The following is a 7,770-nucleotide window of genomic DNA, read 5'->3' on the forward strand; positions in this document are numbered from 1 at the left end:
CTGTTCCCCCGAGCACTACCAGGACTGACCAGGAATAACGGTCACAAGCTGGCAGAGGGTAGATTTAGGCTAGACATCAGGAGCCGCTACTTCACAGTCAGGGCGGCTAGGATCTGGAACCAACTTCCAAGAGAAGTGGTGCTGGCTCCTGCCCTGGGGGTCTTTAAGAGGAGGCTTGATGAACACATTGCTGGGGTCGTTTGACACCAAAACTTTTTCCTGCCATGGCAGGGGGTCGGACTCAATGGTCCCTTCCGGACTAGGGTCCCTTTCGACGCTAGAAACTATGAAACTATAAGACTCCTAGGACAATCTCCCAGGAATGTTTAGTAACTATCAATGCCTTCCTGAAGCTAGGCAGCACAGTTTTCAAAGCAGCACCTTTATTTCAGGTAAATAGATATGCTCCAGAAAATGTTTTATTATAGATACATATTATGGATAACTTCAAGAGTCAGATTAATAACACAACATAAAAAATGACAAGGATACTCCAGTGCCAGTACAACACTTAATGCAGTTAAACTGAACCCAAGTTCATTTCCATATCATCAAGACACTTTGAGCAATAAGGATCTTTCAAAACAGAAAGGCTAAATACTAATACTAAATGCTGAAATGTGTTCCAGTTTCCTATTACTTGTATCACCTGTGCTCACACTCCCTTCTCAACTAATGCTCAAACAGTATCTGTGAACATTTCCAAGGGGTTTTTACCACTGGCTCCTGAACTCACAAGTGGCAGAGGCTCCTAGCACAGCCATAGTTTCAAAATAAATACTGGATTTACTCAATCTATGCTAAATCCACTCCTAAGTGTAACAACAGATAACCAGTTTACCGGGGACAAATAATTTTATCCTGGGATCCTATAGATTTCTATACGCATTGTCCCACTTTAGGTACCTCTGAAGTATCTGGAGTCAGAACTCTTGTGGCAGAGGCAATATCTTTTATTACACCTACTAGATAGTTGCAAAAAAAAATATTTGCAAGCTTTCAGTCTCACACACCTTTCCTCAGGCAAAGGAGAATAAAAAAAATTGTAAAATTTCTCTCAGGTACAAAAGAAACTGCATATTGGATAGGGGAACTGGAGGATGGTATGTTGCCTGGGTGGGAAAGTTCATTTTATGCAAATTAGGCTTGAGTAAAAGTTGGAGCAGTCTATTTACCTCCAAAGGTGGCATACAGGATGTTGAATTTTTCTTCTTTCCTGTTAAGTTGTTTCATATTACACAGGAGAACTGGTCCATGGAATGGTTCTCCTGGGTATGGAAGACCAGTTGTGGAGAAGCTGCTCTATGTGTATGCAAATTAGGCTTGAACAAAGGGCTGGAGCAGGATGTTTGCAGCTATCTAGTTGGTCTAATAAAAGATATCACCTCTACCATAAGAGTTGTGACTGCTTTTGCCTTTAGACCAACACAGCTACAACCTATATCCCTGAAACATGGAAGATATCATAATTAGCTGCTTTGAAATGAAAACCACAATTTAACAAGAAAAGCAAAATTTAACACCCTGAGACCTCAAAACAAACATCCTGCTCCAGTCCTTTGTTCAAGCCTAATTTGCATACTCATAGAGCAGTTTCTCTGCAACTGATCTTCCATACCCAGGAGACCCATTCCATGGACCAGTTCTCTTGTGCAATATGAAACAACTTAACAAGAAAGAAGAAAAATTCAACATCCTGCTTGCCATCAGACACTGTTGGGGTATATAGACTACTCCAACTTTATTCAAGCCTAATTTGCATAAAATGAACTTTCCCACCCAGGAGAACTTATACGAATACGAAGTTTTGTTTCTACCTGGGAGAAATTTTACAATCTTTGCATTTCCTTTGCCTGAGGAAGGGTGTGTGAGCTTGAAAGCTTGCAAATAAAAAAAAAAAATTTGCAACTATCTAGTTAGTCTAATAAAAGATATTGCCTTTACCACAAGTGTTCTGACTGCTTTTGCCTTTAAACCAACATGGTTACAACCAATATCCCTGAAGTATCTGAATTAACACTTTGCCCCAGGACAATCAGGGATAATTTGAGGTAACTGCCATTCAAGCTGTACGTGTAAATGATTTTCCTGGCCTGTTTTGATGTGAGTCAAGACCTGGTACAATCAGCCCTGAGTTAAACCCGTCATCTGTTTTCAGCCTAAGAAACTTACCCCCAGGGGACCATCCAGAGCAGGATGCTCTAACAGCCAGAGGCCCAGGAAATGATGAACGGTTGCTAGGAAGGTGGGCCATATTGGTAGGAGGGGGGTAAGACATCTGGCCAGTTGAGGAGGATACCTACTTACAATGCTGCCCGTTTTCAAAAATACCTCTACCTGCTCCTTTCCTTGTTGGTCAGCAACTCGCTTCTTCTTCTTACCTCCATAAGGCACACAAGAAGAGGGAGCTCTGGAATGATGCATGTGATCATCTGCAGAATGGGTGAGACATGGAGACAAAACAAAACCTCCATGATAAACTTAGAAGTAAGAAATCTAAAATAACTCTCTGAATTCCTAAAAAGGGAATGCTAGCCAATAGACAAATCAGAGCAGGAGAGAGACGGTCAAATGAAAACCTACAAAGCTTTAGATGGAGCCAGGTTGAATTTTGTAGCCTAGACATATTGTTCCATTACAATCAATCAAACCTTATTTGTGAGTGATGACCAGAAGAGATATCTCTGAGCTGAAAATAAACTACCATTACTATGTAATGCCAATATGTCTTCTGATCTGCAGTCTAGAGTCTTGATGATCTCAGCCTTATCCTTGAATTTAATGAGCAAAGGTTAGATATACAGGGCAAGCTGCAGCAGTGAAAGCAGAATTCCTTTCTGGAACCCCAACCATACAGAAATGGTCCTAAACAAAAGCATATTGAGGTAGATCAGTGTACTTGGTGAAAGAAAACATTTGCAAGCAGTTAATCAAATCTACTCTCCCCTCTCCTCCTTCAATCTAATCTGAAAAGTTCCTGCAGAGACAATAGGTTTTGCCTCTCAGTCATGTCAAATGCTTTCTCAGTGAGTGGTAACAAGAGACCTTTCATTTTTATCATGCTGCTGCTGCTGCTTAGCAACTATCAAAGCTAGAGCTTCCATTTTCTACCCATCGCTTAAAGGGCAGCTCCTGTTTCAGACTTATTATTACCATCTACTATCAGTTCATTGCTAAATTATTTCTCATGAATTGGAATTGGGAGCATTTCCGCTTTTGCATTCCTCTGGCTTCTCATTCTGTCAGACTGTCTTCAGGTTGTAATTTCTCAGTAAATACATGGCTAGAAGCGGAGTCCTGCATCAATAACCAAACATCCAATTCAGTTCCTCCCTCTGTTACACAAACACCAGGAAGGAAACTCTGAAGGCAATGAAATGAGCCCCCTCAGCATGAAGGCATAGCCAAAAGAAATAATACTATCCTTTTATGTATAAACAGGAGACTATTGAGTAGGAGTAGGGAGAGTATTATGTTTCCTTTATTTGGCAGTGCCAGTAGAAATTGTGTCTGGTCCAGCATCCAGATTTCAAAAGGGACCTTGATGAACTGGAGCAAATTTAGAGAAGAGGTATGACAATGGTTAAAGAATTGGAAAATGGACCTTATAGTGAAATGATTGAAGAGGAGCTTATCTGTTTCATTTAACAAAGATGAATTTAGTGGTGAATTGATCGTGGTCTGTAAATACTTATATAAAGAACAGTAATTTGACAATAAAGGCTCTTCAGTCTAATAGGCAAAAGGCATAGCAAGAATGGGTGGAAGCTGAAGCTAGACAAATTCAGACTTGAAATAGGGTGCGGATTTTAACAACGAAAATAATTAATTGTTGGCCTAACCAAACATGAGTTGTGCCAAATTCTCCATCACTGGAAATTTTTAGATCAAGATCAAATGCTGCTTTTTTCATTTTTTTACCAAACAATATACTGTATCTCAAGCAGATTAATTCAGGGAGCTCTATGATCTGGACCACGTCAAAAAAGGCAGACTAAATGATCACAGGGGTCCCTTCTGGCTTTATAATCTATGAAGAAAACTCAGTGAGGAGCTCCTCAATCGATTGACCCATAGAAAGAATGGGCTTTTGTTCCCTCACTCCCAAGAAGGAGTAAAGGGTTCTGATTCTAAGACCCACTGAGACTACACAAGATGTTTTACTGTGCATTAAACTAATCTAATGTGCATGAAAGTGTCACTGTCTACATGTGTGCATGACATACAGTGCATTAATTTAGTCTAATGCTCTGTTTGCTTGTACCAGTACATACAGGTACTGTATGAATGGCTCATTAGCTAATGCGCCATAGCACATGTGTAGACACTGACTGGGAACAATTTGCACCTTGTCAAACCAAGCGGAGGGGGCCCACTGCTGCCTCGATAAGACTTGATGCGGGGGGAGCTGTGCCAGCTGCAGGGGCAACTGTCTCCCAGCCACTTGGGGATCAGGATAGGTCCTGATGCCCGCATAGCCCAGAGACAGCTGCCCCTATAGTTGGCACAGCTCTCCCCACCCAGTGAAGATTGAGACTAGCCACTGTTCCCCCTGCCAGCCTCCAGGGCTGGCACCTGGCAGAGCATGGAGCTCCCCCTGGATGCTGCATGGGGGCAAAGCAGAGCAGGAGTAGCCCTGGACTGGGCTGCTCCTGTCAGGTGCAACTTGCTCCAGAGTACATTAATGAGCCTGAATTTTTTGCACAGAAAATTCAGGCGCATTAATTGCATGTGTAGATGTGCCCACTTGTTCAGTGGAGACCAGGGCCATCTCTGCATAGACCCTTTGCTGTTCTGTCCATTTCTTGTACTATGCCCCTGCACTCTGTGGAACCATGCTGATGAGGACTTCTGCACTGGCACTGAGCATCCCCTACACAAGCACTCAGAAGGATGACTGAGTCCTTCTTTGCTAAGTTTTACAGTGTCACACCAAGGATTTTAAGTTCTCACATGCAGAAAAACAAATCAGCCTCAGCTTCTTGTTGAACCTGAACCAATTCTCTACATAATCTTTGCATTCTACACCCTGTATTTTCTAAAATAAATGGCTTCAAGTTCTCAGTCTAATCTGGAGTTTTCTATACTGAATATTGAGGGGTCACGACCTTGGTTTCATATTCCGGATCTCCCTGTGAAAATTTCTGTTTTCAGGTTACTCATTTTTCTTTCCACCAAGTGCTCTGTTTTCATTCCTTTAAGAACTAGTTTCTCTCTAAAGGCTATAATTAACCTATAAGTTGACAAACTAATCTTCTCATAAGCACTTCCTTGTACCCTTCCTTAAACAGAGCTTTACTAAAAGATAAATCTATTTCAAAAAAGGAAAACAATCCCAAAGCAATTAAGCATGTGTGCATTTATTAGCTGTCAAAATACATAGTTCTGCACAGTAGTTTAAGCGCCTTAGAGGCAGGATTTAAAAATCTAGCAGAGCTCTTGTTTTCCATTATCTTCATATTAATAGTTTATCTTTCTAAATATATAATTTTGTCTTTACAATATGGTATTGAATTTTCAATGCTTCCTCTTCTTGAAACAACTTATTTCAATAACTCTAACTTACAAATTATGCTTTTAGTTCTATTGTAGAATCATAGAAAAGTAGGGCTGGAAGGAATCTCAGGAGGTCATTTAATCCAACCCTTTACTCAATACAGGAATATCCCTTTCCAAAACATACCATACAATGCTCATGGAATTTTTATGTAAAACTACACAAACAACCCTGTTACAGAAAAGACCAGCCTTTAATTGTCCTTGTTTCATGCAAAATTATCCTCCTGAGCTTACTTCATATTTATAGATAGATCTTAAAATCATATTTTTCCTGGTTTAAAAAAAAATCAACACCTTTAACTTAAATAGCTGAAATGCCAGCTACCATGATATACAAACACTGAAATCAGCATTCAAGTGAAAGTAGCCTTTGTTCTCATGTTTCTAATGCTAGGTTACGTGTTCTGTTTTAATTTAATGTAAATAGCCAGCACAGGTCTTGTGACTGTGGTAACATTTTATAAAGGGGCAGATGTTAGTCTAGATTCCACCATTGATCAGAAATAGAGTCCTTTGGATACCTCTAGGCATTTGAAAGCCTAGTACTCTGGTGTCTTACAGATAAACTACCTTACCACCCATATTTCATGTACCATAGTTATAGGAGCCCTGCGCCACCATGGCTAGGTACCCCTTGCCCTCCTGGCCGCACTGGGGGTGGCATCTTGGAGTTGTGCACCCCACTGCTGCTGGGCAGGCAAGGGGGACCCCACCATGGCAGCACAGGGCTCCCAGAAGTGGCACCAAGCTTCCCCGTTACGCTCTGCCCTCCTGTGCCAGGGCCCACCCACTGTGCCATGGAGTTCCCCAGGGGGGTTAGGGCAGCAAGGTGGGGAGCCGTGAGCCCGCAGCTGCCAGCCTGCATCTGCCTCTGCCCTGCACACAAATCTGGGGGGCACATGCCCCGCACAGCCCTCCAGCACTGTGTGCAGAGGTAGGGAGCTGGTGTCCCCTCCACCCCCCAGGCAACCCGCCCACAGCTCTGCCCCACTTCCCACCCAGTCCCTGCAGCTGCACATTCCCAGCCTCAGGCCCCAAGCCCCATGCACCACCCAAGCAGGGCAGCAGCCCCAGCCTCAGGCCCAGCCCTGCCCAACTCCCTCTCTCCCTCCAACCCTCCCCCTCTCATTATGAGGGCCTCAGTCCCACCCCACCCCCCACCTTACCTGTGCGGAGCTGAGGAAGCTGCTTCCCAGACTTCCTGGGTATCATGTACATGTGAGTGTGCGCACATGCATGTGGTGCCCCATGCCTGATTGCCTTCCTCCCGCTGTCCCCAGCCCCTTGCAGGCTGGAACTCTGCTAGCTTGCAAGGGGAAACCAGCTGTGTCCTGCATTTTTCTCCTTTAAAGAAGAAAATCTGCATTATTCTCCTTAAAAAGAGAAAATTCACATTTTTCTCTTTAAAAAAATGTGGAGAACAGAAAACATGGATCCCTGCTCATCTGCTAGGTATAGGCAATTTTTCACATAGGCCACAAATTCTCCATTATTTGTCAGTATTGCCATATGATGGATTGCTTTTGGCCATCTGCTATTGTTGCTATGTGTCTGGCTTGCAGACTTTGCTGATTGCTGTTATCGTCTATAGACTTCACACGTGTCCATTGACATCAATGAGATATTCAGTTGATATGGATTTCAACACATTCATGATCGGGATCCCATATTTGGAGTGTCATGCACAGTCATTGGGTCTAATCAATTATGACACCTAATTAAGGGTTTCTGCACAGAGGAAATGTAGTTCATTATCAGCACTCTGTAGCAGGAGATCCAACAGATTTTCCTTTTCATCACAAAGTGCACCAACCAATTCATTCTCATATTCATATTACCATTTTTGCTTTTGTTTTACCTGACTTTAAGACTGTTTGTAGGACTCCTTCTCTTAGTTTCTCATTTTAGTTAGGTTGCAAAGTACATAAAAGTATACTGATATAAAACCACATCTTCAAGTCATATAACCAGCATTGCCAAGAACTTTGAGAATTTAATAGATGAATCCTTTGCAATTGCTCATAGATTGGTGTAGTATTTGAGGGATGTTGGTTTATTCTTGATTGCCATTTTAAAATCAACTGATTTGCTGTTTGTGTATGATATTAAAAGAACAGGAAGAAACTTTCTAGACTAAACACAGACTTTTTGTTTTCTTCTTGAAAACAAAATGCACAAGTCTGGAACTAAGTAAGTAGAGAAGTGCATAAG

Source organism: Gavialis gangeticus, unplaced genomic scaffold (assembly GCF_001723915.1).
Source record: "Gavialis gangeticus isolate Ggan-Ray unplaced genomic scaffold, GavGan_comp1, whole genome shotgun sequence".
Classification (NCBI taxonomy): domain Eukaryota; kingdom Metazoa; phylum Chordata; order Crocodylia; family Gavialidae; genus Gavialis; species Gavialis gangeticus.